We start from the raw sequence: 12,500 nt of genomic DNA, 5'->3' as shown, positions 1-12,500 counted from the left end.
GAGAACTTTGCTCTAATTCCTGAGATTTGGATCTTCTCTGGAAAATCATTATTTTTGTATTTTGGGGGTTTACTGCCAGGGCCCAGGTCTGGCAGTACTGTTCTAGCAGGTCCAGGCTCTGCTGTAGGCCATGTGCTGTGGGTGACAGCAGGCACAGGTCATCTGCGAAGGGCTGGCCTTTAACCTCTGAATTGTGGAGACTAACACCAGGGGCTGAGGATTTTTCTAGAATAGTGGCCAATTCGTTGATGTAAATATTGAAGAGTGCAGGGCTCAGATTGCAACCCTGGCGAAGGCCCCACCCGTGGTTAAATAATTATGTTATTTTGATGCTGCACATAAATCAAATTGATTTAATTACGTCATATGTTTTACCCCCTACACCACTTTCAATAACTTTGTAGAACAGTCCTGTATGCCAAATAGAATCAAATGCTTTTTGGAAGTCGATAAAGCAAGCGTACGTTTTGGTATAGTTTTGGTGGACATGTTTATCTATCAGGGTGTGTAGGGTGTAGATATGATCGGTCGTGCGATGTTTTGGTATAAATCAAATTTGGCTTTTACTCTAGACATTGTGCTTATTAAGGAAGTTTAGAACTCTTACATTTATAATACTACAGAAAATCTTCCGCAGGTTATTGTTCACAAAATGCCTCTGTAATTGTTAGGGTCAAATTTGTCTCCGTTCTTAAATATTGGGGTTATGAGTCCTTGATTCCAGATGTCAGGGAAATAACCTACACTCAGGATCAAATTAAAGTTTTAATATAGCCAATTGAAATTTTGCACTAGTGAATTGGGCATCTGATTTAGGATGCCATCAGGTCTGCATGCTTTTTTAAATTTGAGGGCCTGAAGTTTCTTATAGAGCTCCTGGTCAGTAATTGGGGAGTCCAATGGATTTTGATTGTCCTTTCTAGCTTTTTCTAATCCATTCAACTTCTCATGAATTTGGCATTGTTCTGCATTTGCATCAATTTGAATGGTGTTGTAGTGTTTTAAAATGGGTTTTCCATATCTCACCATTTTGTATCATTAATTCCTCTAGTTTCATTTTATTTTTTTAGGTTTTTCCAATTTTGCCAGAAGTTGTTTGTGATATGGACTCCTCAATTAGTGTCATCTGCTTGCTTTTGTACTGTGCTTTTTTGGTTCTGAGTGTACGTTTATAGAGTTTTAAAGTATCACAGTCATGAAGGCATAATTCACCATTATTTGGGTCTCTGTGCTTTTGGTTTGATAGTGTTCTAATTTTTTTTCTTATAATTTTACAATCTGCATCAAACCAGTTGTCATCTGTGGTCTTTTTTGATTAGTTTTTTATCGATTTCAGTTGTGTTTCTTTTGCCATTTGCCTGAATATATTGTTGATTTTTTTTACTGCTAGATTGATGCCTTCTTTACTGTGAGTGGATGTGGTATCCAGAAAGTTATCTAAGAGTGTTTGGATTTTTTGGTTACTTGTTGCTTTCTGTTATTCTTCTGTGCTGTTTTGGGCCCATCTGTTCTTCTTCTGATTTTGTACAGCTTACTGGGCTGTGAATGTGTGGTTGTTTCCATGTCTGTTCTTTTGAGGAACAAGGTCATTTGGCTGTGATCAGACAGAGGTGTTAGTGGCTTGACGGTGAATGAGCTGAGAGAGAAAGGTCAATGTCTGTAATCATGTAGTCTACTGTGCTGTGGCCAAGAGGTGAGCAATAGGTGAATCTCCCCAAAGAGTACACCCAAAACCAACCATTGACAAAGTACAGACCCAGGCTTCGACAGAGCTACAACAGATCCCTTCCCTTTTTGTTGATGGTGCTGTCACTGTTGTTTCTATGGGGGAGATTAAGACAGTTATAAACAGTAAGGCCTGTAATAAAGTTGTCCCCTTGTGTGCTCGTTAGATCAGGTAGTGTTCCTGTGCGCACATTTGTGTCCCCAGAGATGAGTACATTGCCATGGGCCTGGAAATGGCACGTCTCTTCGTCAAGGGTGGGGAATATCTCCTCTGAGTAACATGGGGATTCTGAGGGGGGGACATATATTGCGCAATGGAACACATCCAGTTTTAACCAAATGTGATATTTACACATTTTGAGGGGATCAATTCGATTTTGTAGTTCGGATTTGTACCAAATGATCAATCCTTCAGAGTCTCTGCCTTTATTGACAGAGCTGTGTTTCTGTGACGGCACAATTACCTCTCTGTAGCCTGAGGGAGAGTGAGTGACAATGTCTGCCTTGCACCATGTCTCCTGCAGAATGATGACGTCAACATCTTGAAGATTTATTTTTAAACTCCAGTGCTAAACTCTTCAGTCTGTTCTCTATGCTGCAGCACCCTTTTGATGACATACAACTCCTTTGCCATCTCTTCCTTTACTTGCACTAGCTCTCTCCTCATGGTGGCCTTTACCTCCTCAAGCGCTGTGGTGAGGCTCTCTCTCAGCTCCTGGACAGAGTTCTTCAGCTGGGTCCTGCACTGGTTGATCTGGTCCTGTAGAAGCTATGTGTCTGGGCTGGAGGTGGTGTAGCTGGGTGGGCTGCTCCTTTAGCTCAGTAACCCATACCTCTAACAGAGCCAGCCTGTCTCTCAGCAGGCTGATGGTGGTGTGATCATGGCTCTGGTGGTCATAGGCAGGCAGGGGGGAGGACAGACCTGTGGATCTGGGCCTGGGCTCCTGCTGTTGGAGTGCCTGAGGTGAGGGGAGAGGTCGGGGTGCTGTCCTTGTCCTTTTTGGTTTCTGCTATTGTCCCCAAGGTGGGGAAGTCCTGCACAAAAGAGCTGAGTGCAGCGTCACTGCCCTGGACCATGACAGTGCCGTTCTGGTACACGTTTACTGTCAGAAAGCTGTTTTCCTGGTCCTTTTCGCTGTCCTCAAAAATGTGTATTTTGCCTTCTGTTGCAGATGCCTTTCTTTGTTGTATAGCTGAAATGCCTGGTTACAGCTGTATGCCAGGCAGTAGTGTGGTCTGTGTGAAATAACAGGTTTGTAACAGTCCTGTTGTGTGAGCAGTCGGCAAACAACGTTTCCGGGTTCTCCCTCTGAATTCTGTGTTTAAAATTGATTCTTCCTGCTGGAAATTCAAAAAAAGGGGGGGAAAGTCTCTCAGTCTAGCTGCTGCTGCTAGTGCTGCTAGCACTGCCTCAGTGGCCATGTTGCTATGGTTACCACCAATAAACAGTTGGAGCTAACTAGTGAACTAGCTGACAAATTTGAATTTAGCTAGCTAGCACGATTAAGATTGCACTTTTAACTCACACTCTGTCAATGTTTTCCTCCTGTGTTGATCTTCAGTTGTACAATTTGATTACCTATATATTTTTTGCTTATTTAATTTTGTTAATCTCACTCTTAACAACCAGAAAGTTATAACAAGTCAGGAGCTTCTGCATGACTGCCTCGCTCTCGCTCTCGCTCTCTCTCTTTCTCTTTCTCTTCTCTTTCTCTTTCTCTTTCTCTTTCTCTCTCTCTCTTTCTCTTTCTCTCTCTCTCTCAGAAGGTGAGGAGGAATCTCTATGTGGGACTCTCAGTGTAGCCGTTCACTCTGCCTGTGGATTACAACAGCCAGCCAGTGAGCATCTGCACACCATCTACCATATATCTAACACTATCCATATGCATACCACAATGTCTATATCTTACCCAGATATAGTACATACATACAGTATACTCTACCCTCAGACTCCACTGCAGCTCTTAAACAGAGTCTCACTACTCCCTCCTACTGTAGGTATGTATGTGTGTGTGGAGGTGGATGGCTTTGAGTTCTATGAGAGGCAGGCCCAGACCCATTCCTCTGTCAGCAGCTCCAGCCCTCACTGGGACCAGGTAAGATGCTGTACGCAGGCTAGCTGAATACCCGAGACCCGGTCCAGAATTCAAAATAATGTTACGGGTCTAGGTCGGATCTGATGTGGGAGGCTGCTACTTTATATTGTAAATGGAGTTGTTGTTGTTTGTAACTTTGTATGACGAGAAAGTGCATATCTCGATTAGCCTAGCTAGCTTAACTAGCTTCTCCCGGTTTGGATGATAAATAACCTAGCTATGGCAGCAATTAGTCTACTATAGCGTGAGTCGGCCTGGTTGGTTGCTGTCTCTCTCCCTCCCTCCCTCCTCCCTGCTAACTGTGTCACTTGCTACACATAACACGGCCCCTCACCTCTCTCTACCTCCTCTCCGACGTGCTTTATCAGCTCCGGGAAATAAAGTAGCTTAAAAATGGACTTTTCTGCTGCTTCCATCACTCGGATCGAACCGGGTCTGGATCCAACCAGGTCTATACGAAACAGGTCTAGCTTTCCTCAAGTCTGTTCAGAACGGATCTCTATATTTAAAAAGAAATATTTATGCATATATCGAGTCCGGGTGGGAAAGCCCCAGGGCCAACTTTTTGGACCCGTGAAGGCCTCTAACCCAGGCTAGCTCTACTGGCAGCCATTTTGAAAGTGGGAATCATTATCCTACCTAAATTGTTGTTACAGATGTAGGATCTTAATTTGGGTCAGTTTGCTACAGCAGGAATATAATCCAGCAGCAACAGGACATGTGAATTAGTATCTGGATTATAATTAATGGACATATTTGTAGGGGTTGATACAGTTTTCATAAGGGAAAATCAAGTCTAAAATGTCAAAATGGAAATTAAAAACTTCAGAAGCCTTTTTAAACCTCAAATAAACAACACGTTTTTAAATGTCCTGCATTGCATCAAAGTTCTCCCGCAACAGGTTGATCAAATTAAGATCCTACATCTGTATACCATCATGATGCTTTTCAGTGATATTTTGTCTTTTAAACTACCATTTGAATTTAGTCGTGTTACCTGTATGTCATCAATACTCCTCTTTGACAGGCTTGTGCTTGTCCTCAGGAGTTCTCATTCCAGGTGGATGGGGCTCAGAACCTCAGGGTGCTGGTTGTGTTAGAGCCAGAGGTAGGAGAGAGCTGTGAGGACCGAGTCCTTGGCAAGACCTCCATACAGGTGTGTGTCTGCATCTGTGCCTAGATGTGTGTATCAGTGTCTGTTCTCCCATGTTTAGAAGGTGTGTGTGTATGTACATACATGTGTGTTTTTATCTGTTTAAAGGTGTATACTGCGTGTCACAGGCGGCTGGTGGCACCTTAATTGGGAAGGACGGGCTCATAGTAATGGCTGGAATGGAATGGTATCGAACACATTAAACACATGGTTTCCTTGTGTTTGATACCATTCCATTCATTTCATTCCAGTCATTATTATGAGCCGTCCTCCCCTCATCAGCCTCCTGTGCTGTGTGGGTGTGTGTGTGTGTGCGTGCGCCTGTGTTCACCTGTTCATGTGTATGTTTTCTAGCTGGACCCAGCCCTCCTACAGAAGCGATGGAAGAGACAGACCGTATCTCTAGGCCAGGTGGTTGTGACTCTGTCTCTAAAGTACTGCCCTCACCCTCTAGACCCGCCCAGTCTGGCCCCCGCCCAGCAACAGCCCATCTTCTGCATGCCCATTGGAGCTGTGGCACAGTGAGTCCTGTCAATCATTACAAATAGTCCAATGAGCTTTAAGGACCTGAGATTTTGGCACACTGAGTGCATCTTAATGCTCTAAAGTGGTGGCAGGTAGCCTAGCGGTTAAGACCGTTAGGCCAGTAACCGAAAGGTGGCTGGTTCAAATCCCTGAGCCGATTAAGTAAAAAATGTCCTTGAGCAAGGCACTTAATTCTAATTGCTCCTGTAAATCGCTAAAATGTATCAAACTCATTTTGTCTTCGATGAGGTCTGGGGGGGGCCACACTTAAAATGTGTTATATTTCCCCCTGTGGGCCTCCCGAGTGGTGCTTGAGGCGTCACTACAGACCTGGGTTCGATCCCAGGCTGTGTCACAGCCGGCCGCGACCGGGAGACCCATGAGGCGGCGCACGATTGGCCCAGCGTTGTCCGGGTTAGGGGAGGGTTTGGCCGGCCGGGATGTCCTTGTCCTATCACGCTCTAGCAACTCCTTGTGGTGGGCCGGGCGCATGCACGCTGACCTCGGTCGTCAGTTGTACGGCGTTTCCTCCGACACATTGGTGCGACTGGCTTCTGGGTTAAGCGGGCAGTGCGGCTTGGCAGGGTCCGGAGGAGGACGTATGCCTCTCCTGAGTCCTAATGGGAGTTGCAGCGATGGGACAAGACTGTAACTACCAATTGGCTATCACTAAAAAGTCAAATATATATATATATATATATATATCTTTCCCCCCGTCAAAATTTGCTAAAGATAGTCCTCTATCCGTAGTTTTTTGATTACTCCCTGACTGTCTAACTTTAATTTGGGTGATTATTAGCGAGCTAGACACAGTCAAGAAACTGTATGAATGTAGGTCCATTATAATTTCTACACAGTTTCGATTTGCCTTTAGCCATTTTCAAATATATTGAATTCGTTCCTCTTTTTGTATATGTAGTTTTTTAGCAAACCACCCGCGGGCCAGATTGGACCCCCTGAAATGAATTCCTCTCCTTTTCTCATCTCTTAACTAATTTGATAAGATAATAATAATAATAATAATAATAATAATAATAATAATAATAATAATAATAATAATAGATAATGATCAATGACAATGTGGGGTCTACTTTAGTCTCCCTCTCTTGTCTGGTTAGGAAGTGAAATGAAACTACTCTGACAGACCGTAACTTCTTGTAATATAAGAATAGCAGATCTGTGGCAAGACAAGAATGGCATGAAAAGGGAAATCACACACTCTCTGCATCTCCATTTTTAGATAACTTGAAAGTAGTCATTGCCCTGTGTGTGCTTTGCATGTTTCATGTCTCTAGAATAAATTCAAATCATTCGAAACGCCATATGAACATCCAAGACAAGTTTTCTAGGATGCCGATAACATACAATGTGTGTATGTACAAACACAACCCGGAGTGTGTGTTTTGTGTGTATCCAGACAGGAGGGAGTCCTGGTGCCACATGTGGTGCGTTGCTGTGTAGAGGAGGTGGAGAGGAGAGGAATGGAGGAGGTGGGCATCTACAGGCTATCAGCAGCTACCAGTGACATCATCAACCTCAAGACTGCCTTCAACACCAGTGAGTCTGTGTGTGTTTGGTGGGACTGGAGGTGTGTAGTTCAAGTATGTTGTGGTGTAATGTCCACTCATACTCAGTATCTTACTCCGTCTATCTCACCCTTTTGCTCCCTTTCTTTCCTCTCTATCACTCTCTTCCTTATCTCCCCCTCCCTTATATCTCTCCCTCCTTTCCTCTCTCTCTCTCACTCTCTTTCTTCCTCTCTCCATCTCTCTCTTCCTCTCTCCATCTCTCTCCTTTCCTCTCGCTCTCTCTATCCCCCTCTAGATCTGCGTGAAGCAGTGTCCAGGTTGAGGTGTGTAGATGTGAATGCTGTCTCAGGTATACTGAAGCTCTACTTCAGGGAGCTACCAGAACCCCTTATACCTACAGAGCTGTTTCAGAGCTTCACCAAGGCATTGGGTAGGTCACAAATGCACACACACACACACACACGCACACGCACACACACACACAATTCTCCACCCATACCTGTGTTGTTTCTCTCTGTTAGACATCCCAGACCTGAGCGCCAGGAGTGTGTCCATGTTGTCTCTGCTCCAGTCCTGTCCCGCCGTCAACCAAAACACCTTCCTGTTCCTCCTCCACCACCTCAAACGGTCTCTCTCACCTCTTCTCAATATTTGTTATACACTAAGTATGTTACTAAATAGAATGTTATTTATATGGGGGATACAACCTTCCCAGCGCCGCAGATTTTGCTGCGAAGAGACTTCATTAGATCATTTGTTTTGGTGCTGTCCATATGTAGCTTGTTTTTGGTCACAGGACCAGGAATGGCTGAAGAATTGTAAAATGTACCTGGAGCTAACCCTGCAGATAGCACTACTGGGTGATCTGAAAAGTCATAGTCAATCGATCAATAATATAATAATACTATCACGTTTCAGGAGAAGACCCAGATGCAGACAGTGTCGAAGTAACAAAAGTTTATTACAAAAACAGGGGGCAGGCAAACGACAGGTCAAGGGCAGGCAGAGGTCAATAATCCAGATCAGAGTCCAAAAGGTACAGAACGGCAGGCAGTCTCAGGGTCAGGGCAGGCAGAATGGTCAAAACCGGAGAAGACAGGAGCAAGGGGAAACCCACTGGTAGGCTTGACGAAACAAAACAAACTGGCAACAGACAAACAGAGAACACAGGTATAGATACACTGGGGATAATGGGGAAGATGGGCGACACCTGGAGGGGGGTGGAGACAAGCACAAAGACAGGTGAAACAGATCAGGGTGTGACAAATATTTTTAGCAAAAATGTTTATTTTCAATTTACAATCTGTAGAAACAATGAGAATAGAAAGGTTCAGAACTTTTGTGAAACATCACAGCACAGTTGGAAAATATATGGCAAATAGAAATCCAATATGGACGGTGTTAAGAGATAGATGGGAGGTGTTGAATGGAGCTGAAGGTTGGGACTAATAACAACTAATAACAACAAGATAACTAATGTAAAACATACTGTGTCCGTAAAACGTATATAGGTTATAGGTTAAGAACTTTTGTGAAAGAGCACAGTTTGAAAGATATGGCAAATAGAAATCAAACCGGATGGACATCAGAAATAGATGGGAGAGGCTGAGGGTAGAGGAAGGACAGGAGTAATAAATAGAACTATTGTAAAATAGACTGTGTCCATAAAATGTATATAATATGTATAAGCTGGAAGTAGAGGCCTAAGCGTTGTTGTTCACTAGTTTACTCCAATTATGGGAGGGGTGGTAGGGCTAGAAAGTAATTAAAAATAATAAAAAATACAAGTATGTTACTAAAAACATGTTACTATTAACATATTACACGTTACTATTTACATTCGGTCATTTAGTAGACACTTTCATCACAATATTAACAAACATCATATCCATGTAATGCTCACCTCCCATTGCATACCGTTGTGGTTTTCATGTGTATTTTTGCCAATGACATCATACTCTCATACGTATCTTTGCCAATGACATCATACTCTCACCTGTTCTCCAGAGTGTCAGACAGACAGGATGTGAACAAGATGCCTCTGATGAACCTGGCCACTGTGTTTGGTCCCAGTCTACTGCGCCCCCCTGTGGCTGTTCTGGGGCAGAGCAGCCCGCCAGTGGACATCTCTCAGGAGGTGGTGGTGCAGGTTGGTCATAGCATCTCAACTGGGCCTCTGTGGAGAAATAATAATGATTACCTTTATAATAAAACATAGTGAAGATACAGCCTTTGTTCTTGTACACTGAAAAAACACTTGCTGTTTCCATGACATAGACTGACCAGGTGAATCAGGTGAAAGCTACGATCCCTTATTGATGTCACTTGTTAAATCCACTTCAACCAGTGTAGATGAAGGGGAGGAGACAGGTTAAAGAATGATTCTCAAGCCTTGAGACAATTGAGACATGGATTGTGTATGTGTGCCATTCAGAGGGTGAATGGGCAAGACAAAACATTTAAGTGCCTTTGAACATGGTATGGTAGTAGGTGCCAGACACACTGGTTTGTGTCAAGAACTGCAACTCTGCTGGGTTTTTCACACTCAACAGTTTCCTGTGTGTATCAAGAATGGTCCACCACCCAAAGGACATCCAGCCAACTTGACATAACTGTGGGAAGCATTGGAGTCAACATTGGCCAGCATCCCTGTGGAACGCTTTCGACACCTTGTAGAGTCCATGCCCGACGAATTGAGGCTGTTCTGAGGGCAAAAAGGGGTGCAACTCAATATTAGGAAGGTGTCCTTAACGTTTTGTACACTCAGTGTACTTTGACAATACATCCTTATTTCTATGGCTTTAACTAACCGAGTAATGTCAAATCAGTGATTACCTGATATTAAGGAAAGGAGGATGCATATACCATTTTTTAAAGAGGACATTAGTTGATTTCAAACACAGTCGTAGAGATTTCTGTTTCTCTGTCCCTCTATGTGTACAGGTCCAGGTTGTGTATTCCTACTTGCAGTGTGACAACCTGCCAGCAGCCCAGACCTGCATACCACATGACACAGAGACCACTGAGGAAGATTAGACCAACAACAAATGAACCAACTCCTGGAAACATCACGGTTGGCCAACAGAGACTCGGGGGAGATAGAGAGAGGACTTGTAAACTACAGACACTGTAAAGATTAAACATATTTATTTTTAAAGCTGTGGGTTGAAAGACCTGTCCTTTACTTTATATGAGGGACTAGGTCCTAGGACGTAGAGAAATGGACAGTGGATGCACATGGGAGGGTGTAAGGAGAAAGTAGATTTGGGGGAGGGTGGGTGGGATTGGGGTGTGTCTGTGTGTCAGATGTTGTTAAAATGTTGGGGGTCACCTCCCTAGCTTGAAATCTCATCAGTTATGGTTCAAATCCAACTAGACGGAGTTCACGCACACACACGCACACACACACACACACACACACACACACACATACGCACACACACCACCACCACTGCACTCACCCCAGCTGGGGGGCCCCTTTCAGGCCCCACTCCCACACCACCTGGACAGGGTGGGCTAATGTTACCTCTCCCTCCTCAGCCTTTTCATCCCTAATCCCACCTATCCTTACCCCGGCCCCCCAACCCTTTCTCCTCCTTCTTCTCCCTCTCTCTCCCACCACGCATTCCAACAGACTGAGCATTTCGGGAAGCCCATTGCATGGTGTCAGATGTGTGTGTGTGCCTGCCTGCCATAACAACGTCCAGACTGCGCCTGGAAACAAAGAAACGCGGAACCCTCGCCCTCCCCTATGGCCCCTGGTGTCGTAAATCACCTTTCCCCACTAACCCTGCGACTGCCAAATAAGGTTCCCATTGCAAACTACAAACACATCATAGTACAATGGAGCTGGAGTCTGGAGAAGCTGTGTCTGAATAGTAGAGGAGGAAACAGACATCCATGACCAAAGGCTTCAGAGGACAGACAGGACTATATAGTATCTTTAGGGGGGAAGGGTGTGGGGGTCAAATGTACCATAGGTAAGGCTAAGGATAGGTAGAGGTGGGTTGGACAGTGCGAAGGCGAGAGTATGTTATGCATTAACCCAGAATGAATGAACAACACCTGTGTATGTCGCTTTGTTATAGTCAAAGGATATAACTGGATTATAACAGACACAGGATAAAAACATATAGCCACCGATAGTGCAGTGTGGGCTGTGCTGTATTTGTAACCCTCTGTAGCTTGCTGTAGCAGGGGAGACAGAGAGAGAGAGAGAGGGGGTCTGGTGGACAGAGTGGTGGGTTGGGGGGCAGAGAGGGGTTAGAGAGGAGGGGTGGGAGAGAGATGCTGGGGGGTGAGAGGGGGTTGGGGCAGGAGTTGGCCAAAGTTGAGGCACGCTTGATTAGTCCTAATCTGGGGGGACTTGGGTTGCCGTGGCCGCAGCGTGTCCGTATGGAAAGCATGCGGGCAGCGGATCAGAGGGATTGACCTCTCCCTCTCAGGTTAACAGAAGCTGTGTGTGTGTGCGTGCGTGTGCGTGCGTATGTGTGCGTGTGTGTGTGCATGTGTGTGCATGCATGCTGTGCGTGTGTGTGTGGTGTGTGTGTGAGAGGGGAAGACGGGAAGAGCGAGAGCCACATAGCTCGTTGAACTTGGACTTGGGTGTTAGATTCTGAGAATGTGAGTGTTTGTGTGTGTGAGAGAGAGAGAGAGAGGGAGAGAGAGAGAGAGAGAGAGAGAGAGAGAGAGAGAGAGAGAGAGAGAGAGAGGGAGGGAGAGAGAGAGAGAGAGAGAGAGAGAGAGAGAGAGGGAGAGCGAGAGAGAGAGAGAGAGAGAGAGAGAGAGAGAGGAAAGAGGAAATAAGAAGAGAAGAGAAGAGAGAGTTTGCAGGAGGTCTAGTTGAACTGTGGCTCTGGCTGCGGTGCAGACCTCATGCCTCGTAAAAGCCTCTCTCTACCAGGCAGGCAGTAAACATGGCACCACTCAACTCACAGAGGCAGTTACAAACACCATGTAGCAGCTAATCCCTCACACACACACACACACAGCCTCCTAGTGTGTGTGTGTGTGTGTGTGTGTGTGTGTGTGTGTGTGTACGTGTGTGCACATATGTGTGGGGACAAAACTTATACTTGCTACCGTCCCTCATGCATGTTTGCTTTGTGTGTTTAGTCTAGTAGTCAGTATTTGCATTACATATGTAAAGGTTTACAAACTGTATTGCAAAGCTTGTCTGAATAAACCCTAAGAGAACTTGTATGTTGTACAGTAGTTGTATTCTTAGTGCTTGCAGGTCACTAGTAAGTGTGTGTGTGTGTGTGTGTGTGTGTGTAAGCGTTGAAGTATGTGTGTGTGTGTGTGTGTGTGTGCTGGGGGAGTTTTCAGATCAAACTCACTGTCGTCGGGATCAACTGTGAAGACGTCTGCTGACAGGTGTAACTGGAAAAACAGAGCAGGTGCATCTCTCTCTCGCTCTCTCTCTCTCTCTCTCTCTCACCCAACCCCCTCTCTCTTTCTCTCTCTCTCTCT

At 45.0% G+C, this 12,500-nt stretch overlaps 1 pseudogene across 1 annotated transcript in view; it reads left to right on the top strand.

Moving 5' to 3' along the window:
- LOC311117120 (active breakpoint cluster region-related protein-like) overlaps positions 1 to 10,183 on the top strand; it is a 21,476-nt pseudogene extending 11,293 nt beyond the window's left edge. The window contains exons 14-22 of the transcript in view: positions 3,490 to 3,564; positions 3,724 to 3,821; positions 4,867 to 4,977; positions 5,329 to 5,495; positions 6,917 to 7,056; positions 7,324 to 7,458; positions 7,550 to 7,655; positions 9,036 to 9,177; positions 9,972 to 10,183. The product of the transcript in view is annotated as an active breakpoint cluster region-related protein-like (transcript). The remainder of the gene's footprint in view (positions 1 to 3,489; positions 3,565 to 3,723; positions 3,822 to 4,866; positions 4,978 to 5,328; positions 5,496 to 6,916; positions 7,057 to 7,323; positions 7,459 to 7,549; positions 7,656 to 9,035; positions 9,178 to 9,971) is intronic.
- Positions 10,184 to 12,500: the final 2,317 nt, after the last annotated feature.

The sequence above is a fragment of the Coregonus lavaretus genome, assembly GCF_964263955.1.
Source record: "Coregonus lavaretus genome assembly, contig: HAP1_SCAFFOLD_7635, whole genome shotgun sequence".
Lineage (NCBI taxonomy): Eukaryota > Metazoa > Chordata > Actinopteri > Salmoniformes > Salmonidae > Coregonus > Coregonus lavaretus.
Note: the sequence above shows the minus strand (reverse complement) of the source record. Positions and strands in the feature narration are given on the sequence as shown.